General features: G+C 37.4%; 1 long non-coding RNA gene across 1 annotated transcript; it reads right to left on the bottom strand.

Annotated features, from left to right (window-relative positions):
• Positions 1–8,626: 8,626 nt before the first annotated feature.
• LOC110309944 lies at positions 8,627–10,931 on the bottom strand. Its single transcript, XR_002379775.1, has 3 exons — positions 10,576–10,931; positions 9,168–9,299; positions 8,627–8,757 (listed from the first exon to the last, which is right to left on the bottom strand). It is a non-coding gene; the product is annotated as an uncharacterized LOC110309944 (long non-coding RNA).
• Positions 10,932–12,813: the final 1,882 nt, after the last annotated feature.

The raw sequence follows: 12,813 nt of genomic DNA, 5'->3' as shown, positions 1-12,813 counted from the left end.
CTGGGTGTTTCATGCCTTTTGCTGCTTTTCAGGCTTGGATCCCAACAAGCAGAATGGTGCCACCCACATTCAGGGGTTGTTTCCCTGTCTTGCTCAAGCCTCTCTGAAAAATCCTTTACAGATAACCCTAGAGATTTATCTTTAGAGGTTATTGTAATCTCATCAAATGACAATCATAACGAATATCACAGATGGGGATCTCAAATAGCAAAGCCTGAATCTTTTGAGAAACGCTGTACTAGGATAAAATATAAATATAAGATAAATATGTAAATATACATGTTAAGGAGAGCAAGATGCAGAGTGTGTAGTTAAAGGAAAAGTGTTCCTTAGAGAGAAACTCAAACAATGCAAGCTGATACTGTCTCTAGAATATGAGGTTAAACTGTCTCTTCTTATTAAGGGGCTGGATTTAATATTTCATGTAAAAGATCATCATTGAGAGAGGGAACTGACACCTTTCCAAATCCAGCAATTTGACAAATGTTGGCAGAATAAATTGATGCAGGCTTGTGTCACAATTGATATCCTATAGATACTGTGCATTCAATGATATGCTGAGGAAGGTATTTCCCCTCTAACATCTAATTCCCAAAAACATCTTCCCTGAATGATCACTGTTGATATCCTCCTTAAAAATGTAGACTTTTTCTTTTGAGTGTCCTTCCCAGAATTGATTGTGCTGATGGGTGGTGGTGGCACACGCCTTTAATCCCAGCACTTGGGAGGCAGAGGCAGGCAGATTTCTGAGTTCGAGGCCAACCTGGTCTACAAAGTGAGTTCCAGGACAACCAGGGCTATACAGAGAAACTCTGTCTCGAAAAACAAAAAACAAAACAGAACAAAACAAAACAACACACACACACATACACAAAGAATTGATTGTGCTCATGGACCACCATTGGATCCATAGGGAATAAATTACAGTGCCTAAAAATTCTGGTGCATCTTTTAGGAGAGTATTCAAATCCATCCCACTTGCAAAACCACTGTGCAGGTACGGTGCCTAGGATATTCTGTTTTCATTTTAGGGGGAAAAAATCATCTTTCTAAAGCCATCAACCAGTAAGTTGCTAAAGTCCTCTGAATCATATGGATACAGACCCAAGTAGACAGTCTACTTCTCCCTGGTAGACGTCACCTCTCTCACTCTGAGAATTTTCAGCCTAGAAGAACATTAAGGGTGTTCATAACCTGAGGAACCACAGAAAGTTCTAACATCTTATCTGTGATATTCGATGCACATTTTCAAGCCTTAAAATCATTTTTCTATCCCAAATCTCAACTTCTTTCTCTTTGAATTACTTCTCTAATACTGGGTGTGTATTGATTCAGATATCCACGCCAATGTGAAATATTATTTTTCTGAAAGTATTGAGGCATATTCACCTTTATAAGTAAAGTCAATATGTAAAGCATATAGGTTTTTGTATAAATGCTGCAAAAAATAGCAGTAACTTATATTGAAAATGTAACTTGAGAATCACACATGATCTCAATCTCTAGAAAATGCTGGGGAAAAAGGGAGATCACTTCAAATCTGCACCAGAAGTGAGCTTCAATATTACTGGGAATCTTTGAGGAAGATTCTCCTTAAGGACTGTATACATTATCTATTAATGCTATTTTTATCTTATACAAATCATTAAAAAGAACTACATTGCTTAGATAAGGCTACTCAAAACCATAGGCTATATACTCAATGAAAATGTATATAGTTTCTTTTTTTAACTTTTTAAAATTTTATGTTATTTTTAATTTGTTTTACACTCCATGTTTAATTCCCCGTCCCCCACCCCATCCACTCTCTGCCTGCTCCACATCCTACACCTCCTCTCCACTCTACCTGACCTCTAAACTCCCTGGGGCCTCCAGTCTCTTGAGACATGTTGGGGGCCTCATATCAGCTGGTGTATGCTGTCTGTTTGGTGGTCCACTGTTTGAGAGATCTCGGGGGTCCAGTTTAATTTAGACTGCTAGTCCTCCTACAGAATCGTCCTTCTCCTCAGCTTCTTTCAGCCTTTTCTATTTCAACAACAGGGGTCAGCTGCTTCAGTCAATTGGTTGGGTGCAAATATCTGCGTCTGATTCTTTCAGCTGCTTGTTGGGTCTTTCGAAGAGCAGTCATGATAGGTCCCTTTTTGTGAGTGCTCCATAACCTTAGTAATAGTGTCAGGCCTTGGGACCTACCCTTGAGCTGGATCCCACATTGGGCCTGTCACTGGAACTTCTTTTCCTCAGGCTCCTGTCCATTTCCATCCCTGTAATTCTTTTAGATGGGAACAATTATGGGTCAGAGAGGTGAATGTGGGACGGCAGGCAACCCATCCCTCACTTGATATCCTGTCTTGCTACTGGAAGTTGGCTCTATAAGTTCCCTCTCCCTACTGTGAGGCCTTTCATCTAAGGTCCCTCCCTCCCTTTGAGTCCTGGGAGTCTCTCATCTCCCAAGTCTTTGGTGCATTTTGCAGGGGGAGGGAGGGTCCCCCAATTTCCTATTTCCTAAGGTTGCCTCTTTACATTCTTTCTGCTGGCCCTCAGGACTTCAATCCTTTTCCCTCACCCAATACTGGATCAGGTTTCCCTCTCCCCACACCCTGTCCACTTTCCCTCCCAGGTCCTTCCCTCCCTCTCCACTTGTGATTGTTTTCTTCTCTCTCCCAAATTATATAATAAAATAAAGTAAAATAAAATAAATGGGAGGTAGAGGCAGGTGGATTTTGAGTTCAAGGCCAGCCTGGTCTACAGAGTGAGTTCCAGGACAGGGAAACCCTGTCTTGAAAAAAGAAAAGTAAATTATATATATAAAAAATGATGTATATAGTTTCTAAGTATACAACTTTTATGGTTTTATAAAGTAATCACATGCTTATAATCATAATAGCAATGAATTAAAATTATATTAAATTTTACTTACATTTTGAAAACCACTTCTCTCTTAATTTACCTGCAAAGAAAATACATTCAAGAGCAATTGAAAGTTTACTAAAAATACATATTATATAGATTTCATGAAGACTTGGACAAGGTGAATGACTATAATATGATTGCCATTTTTACATCAAATAAGTAACATTAATTTTTTTATTTAAGAAAGCAAAATGCATTTATATCATGTATATGTGATTAAAATTTAATAATACTATTTAATATTTTTGATTAATTATTGTTAATATATAGCCCACATTTTTTTCCTTTCTGAAAAGATGCATGATTTAGCTAGATACTTAACAAATAGCTCCTGTTAGCTTCTTTTATTTGTTTCTTTTTAATTTTCAAGTCATGATAACTTGAAACTTTACAGCACCTAGGGATTCCATTTAGGAATTGATCTAATTTCTAATTACCTGAGCTAATTTAATGGCAAGGAGAACAGGTGAGGGAGGTATTTGGTTCCTGTCTGGGACTACCGGGATTCAGACTTAAGCAATGCCTGTGTGTGGCTGTGGATTGGAAGTGACATACCAGCTTCACTTCTTGACCAGGATGACCTCTGCACACAAGAAATAAAAAGACTACCCACAGGGGTTGTCAATGGAAAGCATTTAGGTGATGCAGAGACAAAGATGAGAGCCCACTAATGTTTTCCTCTGCAAGTTCCAGTACTATGGGTAAATATCTCCATAGTCTGATTTTACCATATCATGGTGTAATAATTCCTTCTCTCATGGAAGGGGATCATTATTAAATCAGCATTTCTGCAGGTTCTACTTATGCCGAAATATATGTTATTTCAAGTTTATGTTGTTTACAGGTGAGAAGGGGAAAGCTCCAGGTGTCAGTGTTATGCTCCAGGTGACAGCAAGGAGTTTTCTTCACTGTAGCTCAGCAGGGATTTAGAGTCCTGACAGCACAGGTTAAAGAATACAAAGTTAACGAACTGGAGCTGTGGAATTTCTTTTGCTTGCCGCATACATTCATTGACAAGTTAAGTGAAAGGTAAATAAAACAAATCAAATTAGGGGCAAAATTCAAAATAGGTATAATCATGAATTCACAGTTTTTAAAAAAGAAAATAGCAAAAGAAAACATTAGAATTTACACTCTAAGAATGTCTACTTATATTGAAATAAATAATATTTTCCCATTTACTACACTGGTGTTTGTCTTGGTATTTCATATAACTATGCTGAAAGGTATGTTATTTATGTAGATAATTTGATATTAAATACTCAACTCTTGAAAAATACCATCCCTTTTTTAGGATTAAATGTGGGTATATTTTGTGTATAGTGGTGGTGATATTGAAATGTTTTCTTCGGCCAAGTTTTAAGTTTGTGTTTCTGATTACATCCTACATAAAATTCTGAATCTAGAAATGACTTTGACTTCCCTACAATTTAATAAGAAATTTGATTTTTAATAGCACTATACAATTATTTAGCACAATAAATCTGAAAGAGTTACACCTTGACTGAGGCAATTGTCTGACTATAAAAAGTTCCCAGGAAGGCAATGAATCACTTGGTCATATGAGCTTACACGTAGCAACTGAGGCATGCCCACAACAAACACACAGATGGGACCTGTGTGGACCTCAGTACCTGTAACTAGCATCTTTCCTTTTTTTTCCTTTTTTTCCATACACATTCATTTTCTAGATACCATCTATGAGAAGGGTGTTATTCCTTTTCGACGTTGTTCTTCATATGTTCTACATTGCCCTCCTTTCCATAGCAGCTGAAGAGTTCTGGGCAACTGTCATTGAGAGGACTTAGGCACACAACAGTGACTCTTTCTGGAGTATGACAACTTTCAACTGTTATTAGCAGTTATTACATCTCTGAGCACCTCTTTTTAACAACTTGACCATGTAAAAGACAAGGAGCCACCAGAAGGACAGTGGATGTCAATCCCAACTCACCAATTTCTATGTTTGTGCTCATGACTTAAGGGCAGCTAAGATTCATGGAGTAGTGGGAATAAAGACTTAGCTTTAGCCTGTTCCTTCTGAGATGATCCAACTGATATTAAGGAAAAACCCATTCCTTTGAAAGTGCACATCAAATAGGCATTGTCATCTTCTATTCCCTGAAGCTGCAAGATAAGTGTGTCAGTGCTTTGACTTTCTGACTGGCTCACCATGATACCCTCTGTGGCATTGAATTTTAATTTTAAAACACCATTTTTATATGTAAGTAAAATATTAGTTCCTTATCAGAAATATAAGTTGACATTTTTTAAAAAGATTTATTTCTTTTACATGTGTGTACACTGACACTTTCTTCAGACACACCAGAAGGGTGCATTGGATCCCATTACAGATGGTTGTGAGCCACCATGTGGTTGCTGAGAAATGAACTCAGTACCTGTGGAAAATCAGTCAATGCTCTTAACTGCTAAGCCATCTTCCAGCCCATAAGTTGACTCTTAATGTTGTGCAAAATTTAATTATTTTTCCATATCTTATTAAACTATAAAAAGGATTAGCTATAACTATTGATTTGTTCTTAATTCCTTAATTCTATTGTATTTTTCTTTGAATGATTATAAACAATATTTTAAGTGCAAGTTCCATCTGTATTTTAAATTTCTCTCTCTCTCTCACACACACACACACACACACTGGGGATTCTTTATAATATGGTTTTATCATAAATATGTACCAAGGAACTGAAGCTTCATGCTAATTGGACAAGAAGCTACAATTTTAGTAGTTTGAATATAGGTCTTCTATTTGGTTAAAGCAATGGCAGTACTATATAGACCCATGAGCAAATAAAACAGAAGAGAGCAGAGGCAAAACTACAGACTCAAAAGTTAAATCTCAGTCATGAAAGAAAGAAAGAAAGAAACTCCCAAAATAGAAGCTCTGTCCTCAATCTTGCCAGAAGCTGAATTTTCTGAAATTGCTAATAGGTTTTTTGCAAAGAACCCCACACACACGGGAGGTGGGGGAGAGAGAGAGAGAGATTTAAAAATGCAAAATCTGGATCTTAAAAAGGCACTTCAATTAATTTGTTTAGAATTACAAATCAAACTTGTGTGTGAATCATTGCACAAGAATTACTGTAAAGCTAACTTAATTTCGTTTATTCACCTCAGGTAACAGGTAAATATATTTGCTGAATCCTAAAGCTACATTTCAGTCCTCTGAGGGGTAAAGGAAGATTGTAAAAGATATTGAATACTTAACGCTGCTATAATACTGCATCATCAGTCCATAGTTTTTTAAGCATTTCTTGTAATGAACTGTGGCAGAAACTGGAGGTAACACTACTTGGTTGTCTACTGCAGAGGACTGCTTTGGTAGAGGTGCCTGTTATCCTCAGGAGTTGAAGCTGTCCCAACAGCTGGGCTGCCTTGTTTGGCCTCAGTGGGAGACTAAGTGCCCAAACTTGAAGAGATTTAAAGTGCCAGGGTAGGGGAATACCCAGGGTTCCTCCTCCCACCCAGAGGAGAAGGGGAGGGGAAGGACTGTGGGAGGGAGTGGCTGGGAGGGGGTCAGTGATCAGGATGAAAAGTGAATAAGGAGATAAATTAAATTTTTAAAAACCAGAAACAGCGGGGCAGTGGTGGCATACTCCTTTAATCCCAGCACTTGGGAGGCAGAGGGAGGTAGATTTCTGAGTTTAAGGCCAGCCTGGTCTACAGAGTTCCAGGATAGCCAGGAGTGCACAGAAAACCCTGTCTCGAAAAACCAAAACCAAACCAAAACAAACAAACAACAACAACAAAAAGCAGAAACAAAAGAACAGGTTACCTGATCCTTAAGAAAGCTACAAAATATTTAGAATTGTATTTATACTATTGCACACCTCCACTGTAATAAAGACTACGATACCTGGAAAAATAACAACAACAACAACAACAGATTCTCTGTTCCTCTTCCTGTTGCCTCACTTCCTCCAACTGCTCCAGTCTCCAGGCTCCATTTTCTCCAGTTTCTTCTCCCGCTTCCGCCACAAGCTTCTTGGCTCTCTTCTCAGAGGCCAGCTGAAAAGGTTCCTAAACAGCCATTGATTTTTTTTTCTTCTTTTCCCTCTTTCCTAGGAACAAAGGGCTCTTGGAAGATGATGGTGTTTGGATGAGCCATGAAGCAAGCTGCTTCCTTCTGCTGCTTGTGTTCTTCCTGGTGCTTCCATATCTCTCAGCCTGGGGGCGCCTCTCTTGTCTGTCTCCAGGGCTCAGCTGGAGTCACATTCTTTACCTTTTTCTCTGGCAGGTTAATGTTGTCAAAATGGGGCACCGGAAATGCCTTGAACTTGGGCACCTCCCCTTTCTGCATTTCTTTTTATTTATTTTATTTCTTTATTTATTTTTCTCCTTCTGAAACTAGCTTTCTTTGTCCCGGGTATCAAAGGAGAAAAGAATAGCCTAAGGCAAATCCAATCAGCAAGTCATCTACAGTGCCAGTGAAAGCCAGCCGAGCTGCTTCTGACTGTGCCAGTGTCTCCTAAATTCTCACTTGGTTCCAGTAGAAGCTGCATCTACATCACAGGCATGGAGAACACATCTTCAGACTCACCCAGCATGTGTGGAAACACACCTGACAACTGTGGATGCCATGTGTTTTGAAGATCACCCTACACAGAAACTTTGAAGCTAATGAGACATCACCCATTTAGACTTTAATCAGACTTCTTGCAGTTATTCAGTTATTTCTTTCAGACATTAGTTGACCCTTTCCTGTTGGTCTTCACTCTGGCTAGAATCTCAAGTATTCTGTTTTGGCATAGTCTACTAGTCACATGATCCCCCCCCCCGCTCCCCCTTTATATATGTTTTTTTGATTTTCTTTTTGTATTTTTTTTAATTGGATATTTTCTGTATTTACATTTCAAATGTTATCCCCTTTCCCTGGTTCCCTCCCTCTCGGAAAAACCCTATCACAGCCTCCCTCCCCCTGCTTCTATGAAGGTGTTCCTCTACCCACCCACCCACGCACCCACTCACTCTAACCTCCGTGCCCTCGGTGCATCTACCTAGCCTTCATAGGACCGAGGACAACCCCTCCATTGATGCCTGACAAGGCCATCCTCTGCTACATATACAGCTGGAGCCATTGTACTCCTTTGTTGATCGCTTAGTTCCGGGGAGCTCTGGGGGATCTGTTTGGTTGATATTGTTGTTCTTCCTATGGAGTTGCAAAACCCTTCAACTCCTTTAGTCCTTTCTCTAACTGCTCTGTTAGGGACCCTGAGCTCAGCCCAATTGTCAGTTGCTAACATCTGCTTCTGTATTTGTAAGGCTCAGTCAAGTCCTTGGGTGTGGGAAGGAGATTCTCTGTAAAACGCATGTTACATGGATCCCGATTTGCACCATGACAGTGACTGGGAACACTGTGTATTCTAAAGCAGACTGGTTCTCTGGACTCTGCTATTGGGTGATGTGCATTTTGGACTTCCTCATAGGGTTGGCCAAATATTCAGCAATATGAGGCTTCCCTCTCTTTTCTTAGAGTTAGGAACTGAATCTGGTGCACAAGTTCTCCCTGTTTTGACTTTTACTCATTTGATGATTAAACAGAATCCTTAATAAGCCATTACAGTTCTGACTCACTCTAGGTACCACTTTCTAGGAGAATTCAAAATGATATAATTAAATTTATATGTTAAGATAAAATGAGACAGAATATCATTTCTGAATTTATTTGATCACATATTAATTAATGAATTGGGCATTATGCCAAGTGTAAGAGCTCAGTCTGAAGAAGTCATGAGAGCTGACGTAAGACACCGTTAGTGACAAATAATTTACTCATTTTTCAGGGAGAAAGTAACCTCGTTATGGCTTGGTGGAAATTGCTTCCTTCAACTGAAAGAAAAATAGAATATTCAGATCAATTAGACTGTAATTTTTTCTTTAATAATGGGCTTTAAAAACATAAATCAAGTTTAATTTTGCATTTTTCCCTCAAATCATGCATAGTTACTCTGACTAGAGAGATCTAAACGTACATAACATACATTCTATATATTTAGTCTTTATTTCTTGGTCCCTTGTTTTTTGTTTTTTTCTGAGACATGGTTTCTCTGTATAGCCCTGGCTGTCCTGGAACTCACTTTGTAGACCAGGCTGGCCTGGAACTCAGAAATTCAACTGCCTCTGCCTCCCAAGTGCTGGGATTAAAGGTGTGTGCCACCATGCCCGGCTATTCTTGGTCCTTTAAAAATTATATTTTTATTATTTTATATAATGTATGTGGAGACTATACACATAGCTACCATTTCCAGTGGAGGCTCATGATGAGCTGAGTTGTAGAATCTTCTCTAAAACTAGAAATGTCTATAGTCCATTCTTGAGTTTAGATCACCAGGTGACATCTATACAGAGCTTCATAGGAAGATAAATATACACTAGAAAAAACAATCAAACTATCACTATGTAGTCCATGTGTCTATGGTTTGTAATTAGATGATATAATCCTCAAGTTCCAACCTAAGGCACACGGAATAATAATACAGGTGACTTCAAGTAATCTAAGAGAAGACTCTTTACATTGTGAATGAAATAAAAAATGAAGTTCATATTAAAATATACTGTCAATTCATTGACAATTTGCCCAAGTACACAGCCTACTGTGCTCGTCCTGGATGTGAGCTGGCTACAACAACTGTTATGAAGTTGGACATAGTCAAGGCTTTGTCAGAACAGGTAAAAGAGAAGCTTGTTGGCTGCTGTAGTGGGGTGCCTTGTTGCTGCTTCTCTGGCCTGTTTGTTTGTCTGTGTTGTCTTACTCATTACCTATAATATTTTCATGAACTTATCCTTGTTTTTCCTATGATAAAAAAAATCCAATAAATTGCAAGCTTCAAAACATCATACATTGTATTACATGTGGTTTAAATGACATAAAATAGTGTATATTTTGAACATATTAAATACTAAATTACTGATAATTAGTTGTAAAATAAGCATGAGGTTAAGCTGATATTAGACATGATTCTTAAGCCACTAATAGAAAGTAAAGTTCCTGAAGACATGTAGACAAGTAGTCAATGTGTGTCTGTGTGTGTGTGTGTGTGTCTATGTCTGTGTGTGTGTGTGTGTGTGTCTCTGTGTGTGTCTGTGTGTGTGTGTGTGTCTGTGTGTCTGTGTGTGTACACTTTGAGAAGCTTGGGGACATCTGCACTGTGGTGAGACTAAGCTCTAAGCTTATCTCTCTAAGAAACTAAGTGGCAGTGCATCTCCCACAAGAAGAAGGCAGTGCTCACATAGTTTTTAAAGAGCAGACACCTTGTTTTGAAACTGGCCCTGTCAAATTAATGTCTAGGAATAGGATCAGAACATGCAGTGAAAGAGCTGTCAGATTTATTTGATTAGCCAAGTCCCAGTTAAATGAATGGATACAATTTAAAAGTGGTGTGCACAATTTGTGTCTATTAAAACAAAGTATAAACAAACAAGTTAACGAGACAAAAGAAACCCCCTCCAGCAAGAACAGCATGGCAGGATTCCTTTTATGTGTACTGGTGTCCCACAAAAGAGTGGTTTGTCATAATTCAAAAGAATCAGAAAATAAACATCTTTGTCCAATTATCTTACATAAGCTTTCATACTTGGTAACACGACAAAATATTGAACAGTGTGCCATACCTTTATAGGATAAGAAAATAGCAACCAATTATTTACCTATAATGCTTTCCGTTACAACAAAGATTCTATGTAAGCCAGGCCCTCCACCCATCTTTTGAGTTATATAAAAATGAGCAAAACTGTCTGAGTGTCCATTTATGCGTTAATGTTCTCAAGTGGGAACTGATTTCTTCAGTTTTGATTGTTTCCCTTCATGTGGAGAGAGAATACTCCGGAGAAAAGAAAAGACTTCGAACACAAAGCAAGCAGTGTGAGCGCATTCAGCTGACCGCAGGATGCTGCCTCGTCGCTGCTGGACTAAAACTTCAAACCCATTAAACAGGGCGGAGGCATCCCAGCTTCCCGAGTCAAAAGTTCAGCAGCGCATGTTACAGGATGCGCCCCACATCTAATGTTCTCTAATACCCAGAAGTCATTTCCATTCTCAGGGCACAGTGGTCAATAACTGCCTTGATTTTGAGCACGTGCACGGTCGCATAAGAGCCTATTTGCCCCATTAGTTGGCAAAGCAGCAGTGATTCTTAGGGAGAAAAAATATAAATACTGTTTTGAAATCTAAAAGAGATGCATTTTCTGTTTGAAGTTGAGACTGTGGTGAGGAATTGGTGGTGCCTGTTAGTGTGGCCTTTAAACCTTCTGTTTCCCACTTCATTATGAATAGCTCTGAAATAGGCCAAATTGGTTACATCAAAGTAAGAGATGGCCTCTCTTTTGCTACATTGTAGCAACTGGAGGAGGAACTAGAGAAGACGTTCTGATTTGTCTAACTTTACTTAACCAGCAATTTTTCCAAATGTAACTCTCCTTAACAAAATGACCACATATTCTGAATAATCGTTACAGACAAATGTCTAGAGAAATAGCTTTTAGTCTTTGATCATCTGTCTAAATTATCATTTTAGCACCCGTATATTCCAACTTATGCTCATAAGTACATATATTTTCATGATTTAGGCCTGTGTTACTAAGCAATTCAATTTAACCACTGCTCATCAAGGATAACAATTACTTCACAACCTCTGGATTGCTGATGGTTAAATTATTAAAGAAGGTCAACATTCACAATATTTTTCAGGCATAGTTCTGTAGAAAGGCTATGCAAATATATACTTTAAAATGTATGTATATATACATATATATATGTATATATAATATATATACATAAGATTGGTGGTTCTGATTTGTGTAGTACATAAAATATACCTGTTCTTAAAAAAATGACTTCAAAGGTGATATCTGATTGCATCTATATTTTTCTAATGCTATTACAGTCTCAAATTTTGTGAAAAAAAAGGAATATCATGTTATATACAAGTGAGCTGACAATAGAGCTCATATCATATTATCCTTATACCAATTTATTATTATGATCATAAGTCTTTCAATGATGAAAGAAAGGTAGCTATGACTCAAAAAAGATAGCTATGTCATTTTGGACTACCATCTTATGTTGCTTAATTAGTTATTGGATAGTATGTACTAACAAGATATTTTAAAACAAAATACATACTAGTAAAATACATTTATCTCACTGAATATATATACTTATCAGTATTTGGAAATAAAATGTTATACTATATAATTATATACCTTGAGTTTTATACATAAGTAAAAATAAAGGCTTGGTAATGGTACAAAATGCCTTTAATATCACCACAAATGAAATAGGAACAGGGTTATCTCTGTTATTCATAGCTATAGAGAATTTCTGGTAAGCAAGGGCTACATAATAAGGCCCTGTCTCAAAAAAGAAAATTCAAAAACAATTCAAGCAACACAGAAAGATACCAAATAAAATTCAAATTTACTAGTAAAAATGATTGGTTTCATTGACATTATCACTAAAATATTTTTCACATTAAAATAATACAATTTTTGTCTTTGCTATTCCTAAATACGCTTACAAGAACATTAGAAATGTTTATTGATATATTCATCACTTTTATAATTTTGTTGTTAGTAATACCTGAAATTGAAATTGAAATATTGTCTCTGATATTACCACTCTAGATACTTGCAATGCCCATTTTCAAGAGAAAGAATGAATATTGGGCATCAATTTAATTCAGTGTAGTGAATGAGGAAATGAGACTTAATGTTTAATGTTCAGTAGTTTCCAATTATTGAATGTTATAAGTTAAACATTTTTGGAATCAGTATATGCAATTATTATATAGTTCCTAAAAAAAACCCTAATATTTTAGTACATGGGGACAAATATATTTCATACTATACACATCTGTTCTACAGTTTTCCAATAAAGACACATTCTAG

This window comes from Mus caroli, chromosome 14, assembly GCF_900094665.2.
Source record: "Mus caroli chromosome 14, CAROLI_EIJ_v1.1, whole genome shotgun sequence".
NCBI classification, from domain to species: Eukaryota; Metazoa; Chordata; class Mammalia; order Rodentia; family Muridae; genus Mus; species Mus caroli.
Note: the sequence above shows the minus strand (reverse complement) of the source record. Positions and strands in the feature narration are given on the sequence as shown.